Source organism: Misgurnus anguillicaudatus, chromosome 16, assembly GCF_027580225.2.
Source record: "Misgurnus anguillicaudatus chromosome 16, ASM2758022v2, whole genome shotgun sequence".
NCBI lineage: Eukaryota > Metazoa > Chordata > Actinopteri > Cypriniformes > Cobitidae > Misgurnus > Misgurnus anguillicaudatus.
In genome coordinates, this window is record NC_073352.2 from 33,513,101 (window position 1) to 33,517,095 (window position 3,995).

The 3,995-nt window shown below is 33.2% G+C and overlaps 1 long non-coding RNA gene across 2 annotated transcripts; it reads right to left on the reverse strand.

The window, feature by feature from the left end:
• Positions 1–1,121: 1,121 nt before the first annotated feature.
• On the reverse strand, positions 1,122–3,310 carry LOC141350083 (uncharacterized). 2 transcript variants are annotated; one of them, XR_012358037.1, is made up of 5 exons: positions 3,137–3,310; positions 2,884–3,033; positions 2,456–2,530; positions 2,192–2,339; positions 1,122–2,035 (listed from the first exon to the last, which is right to left on the reverse strand). It is a non-coding gene; the product is annotated as an uncharacterized lncRNA (long non-coding RNA). The 2 variants fall into 2 exon arrangements; XR_012358036.1 differs by having other exon boundaries at positions 1,122–2,339; positions 3,137–3,308.
• Between the last annotated feature and the right edge of the window lie 685 nt (positions 3,311–3,995).

Genomic DNA, 3,995 nt, shown 5'->3' on the forward strand with positions numbered 1-3,995 from the left:
GTAAATTACTTATTTACAATATTAAAAACAAATTTACAAGTTTTTAAACAAATTTACACTTTTTTTAACAACTTTACAAGTTTTTAAACAAATTTACAAGTTTTTTTAATGAGTGAATACATTTACAATGAGTGAATAAATTTTAAAGTTTTTTTTAACAAATTTACAAGTTTTTTTTAACAAATTTACAATGACCGAACAAAAGTAAAAGTTTTTTAACAAATTTACAACGAGTGAACAAATGTACAAGTTTTTTAACAAATTTACAATTGTTTAAACAAATTTACAATGAGCGAACAAAATTACAAGTTTTAAAACAAATTTACGTTTATTACGGAAAGGGTAGGTACAACACGCTGACGTCACGCATCTGAGCCTCCGGTGAGAAACCCGGAAGTATCGCCGTGAATCACATGAGAGTTGTGAATGCGATGTTGTGTATTAGGCTGTACATAATATTAACGAAAGAGAGTGATAATATATAGGCCTAACCTTTCATCGCTTCCGAAGTGACTAAAAGGGATATTGGACCTTATTTTCAGGTAAGTGAAATTGTTTTAGTTTGCTAACGCTAGCTTTCCAAGTTGAACACGTTTTGGATGGCAATTATCAAAATAATTCACTGACTTTCTCATTAGATTACAGACAACACGAGAGGGTGCTCCAAACTTTTTAATCAGGACTGCATTGTTTGTTCGCTCCCGGGGTTACTGAAACGGGGAAGCGTGACGAGTTTGTTTACATGGTGCTATAAACTCCAACCCAGGAGGACACTTCAGAGGAATCACAGGGATAACATGGTGTGATTTTTTTTTTGGTCAAAACCAGAACTGACTTCCGAATCCACCTGGAACGCATTTACTTTGATGGAGATTTGGGCGGAGGCTAAACCCTCCAAATAGTATATTTAGAGAAATGGAAGTCAGTAAAAATTAAGTTGGACTCATTGTTTTTAACAACTGGCTACCTAACACATGCTTATAAACCCAGGAATAGCGCACACACACACACACACACACACTTCTAACAGACATGCAATGCACACATTAGATACGTGTTAAGAAAAATAACTGTACAGTTTTAGAACAACTCATTTATACATTAAATAAACTTAATTTCACTCATTGTTCAAAATATAGTTTTATTTATAAATGAACTTCAATGTATATTGTCTCAAGTATGAAAAAATATATATGTACATTTTTAGAACCAATCATATTTACATTAAAAGCCAGTGGGTACTAACACACTTTTTTACACAGGGCCATGTAGTTTTGACTTTTTTCCTTTAATATTAAAAACCTTCATTTAAAAACTGCATGTTGTGTTCACTTGGGTTTTATTCTTTGACTAATATTTTAATTTGTTTGATGATCTGAAACATTAAAGTGTGACAAATATGCAATAATAGCATGGGAAATCTGGATGGGGGCTAACACTTTTTCACACCACTGTATATAAAGTTGTTCCAATGTATATTTTCTATCTACTGTACAAATTGTAACAATAAAGCAAAGTAAAAACATTTAAATGAAAAACGTTTGTTTTTGGGATTAAAGGAATTTTTTACCCAAGATATAGATGGTTTGTTTTTTCATTGGAACAGATTTGGAGAAATTAAGCATTACATTGCTTACAATGGGATCCTCTGCAGTGAATGGGTGCTGTGAGAATGAGAGTATTTAACACAAACTATGATTGTGTTTATGGTGTGCAATATAGCGTGTGTTCATGTTTTGTGACAATATTTTTCACATAATTACTCTCTATAGCGCTGTTTTCACTTTCCTAAAAATGAGCTGATGTTTTCTTTGTTCTATAAAGTCCCTCCTTCAGAAATGCCTATAGAGTTCTGATTGTGTAGTTTGTTTAGTGTGCTGTGATTCAACAGCAGCTTAGCTTAGTAGAGCCACTTGAGCTTAGCTGGTGACTGACGTATTCCAGTGGGCGGAGGTAAGTAAAAAAAAACTCTTCTTTGGATGTCATTCAAACGGGAAGTAGAGGGCTGTAGTCCAAACTGGCTGTTTGCTATAGGCTTTGAAAGGGAAATTATATTAAAGAAAATATATTGTTGGTATAGAATTTTGAGCTTTATAATTTTACAGATATTATTTATGCTCTAACAGCAACATTGCACACCAACTAAAGTTTAAATAATGGAATCAGGATAAACGGGACCTTTAAACCTTACAGCTAAATCTGCGGAAAGAAGCCCCTGCCTCATACGGCAGAGAAACAAGAAAAACTGATCCAAGACACAAATGTTGCGATAATCTTCCATAATAGGAGATGTTTTCAGGTAATCATAGTGTTGCAATGCCCCAGAATCACTGTTAGATCTGTGTATTGAGAAAGAGGAGAAAATTGCATGAAAAAAAGAAAGATCAATGAGGACATAAGATTTATTTGTTCTAATTTTCATCAATGAATTACATGCTTAATTTTTTTTTCTCACTCTTCTCTTGTGTTCTGATCAGGAAACGAATGGTGGTCCTCCTCTTCTTCCTTTAGTGTTTCAATATCACAGACACTGGAAATTAACATAATCATGAGTGCAGTGAAGTCTATCTATCTATCTATCTATCTATCTATCTATCTCTCTATCTATCTATCTCTCTCTCTATCTATCTATCTATCTATCTATCTATCTATCTATCTATCTATCTATCTATCTATCATAAATGTCAGTTTGCTTAGGCAACATTAGAGTATTTGTAATTTGATAAAACATTACAGTACTGTCATACTCAGAGAGGTTTAAATGATTAAATGAAAACATAATTTATAGTATAAATTTAGCTAATTTTAACAAATCGTCTCATTACATAAAATCCTAATCTTTTAAAGATTATTCAGATTATATCATCGAACAAGTTAACGCACCCTTGATTCCTCTGAAGTGTCCTCCTGGGTTGGAGTTTACAGCACCATGTAAACAAACTCGTCACACTTCCTCTTTTCAGTCTTGTAACCCCGGGAGCGAACGAACAATGCAGTCCTGATTAAAACGTTCTAAGCACCCTCTCGTGTTGTCTGTAATCCAATGAGAAAGTCAGTGAATTATTTTGATAACTGCCATCCAAAACGCGTGCAACCTGGACAGCCAGCGTTAGCTAACTAAAACTATTTCACTTACCTGAAAATAAGGTCCAATATCCCTTTTAGTCACTTCGGAAGCGATGAAAGGTTATATATTATCACTCTCTTTCCGTTAATATTATGTACAGCCTAATAGACAACATCGCATTCACTACTCTCATGTGATTCACGGCGATACTTCCGGGTTTCTCACCGGAGGCTCAGATGCGTGACGTCAGCGTGTTGTACCTACCCTTTCCGTAATAAATGTAAATTTGTTTCAAAACTTGTAATTTTGTTCGCTCATTGTAAATGAGTTAAAAATCTTGTAAATTTGTTCACTCATTGTAAATTTGTTTAAAAACATGTAAATTTGTTTAAAAACTTGTAAATTTGTTCACTCATTGTAAATTTGTTAAAAACCATGTAAATTTGTTCACTCATTGTAAATTTGTTAAAAAACATGTAAATTTGTTTTAAAAACTTGTAAATTTGTTCACTCATTGTACATTTGTTAAAAAAAACATGTAAATTTGTTTTTAAAAAAATTGTAAATTTGTTAAAAAAATTGCAAACCTGTTTTCAATCTTGTAAATAAGTAATTTACCATTGTAATTTATTTTTGCACCCTGAGGCCACCGTACACAATAGTCGTATAAGGTGTTGTTGATGAATTGAGGTGCAAAAGCTGCTAAACCCCACCCTACATCAAAAATAAGAATAATATTGACTGAATGCTTTCAGCACATATAATATACCTTTGCTTCAATTCCGTTCATTCCCAGCCTCAGGCCATTCAGAAATGCTAGTTTGTTGGCAGAATCTGCTAAACGCCACATTGATTTTTCAGCAAAATTGTTGAATTGGATAAACGACAGCACACAAAACCACCGTAGATAAACAGTTAAACTCAGTCA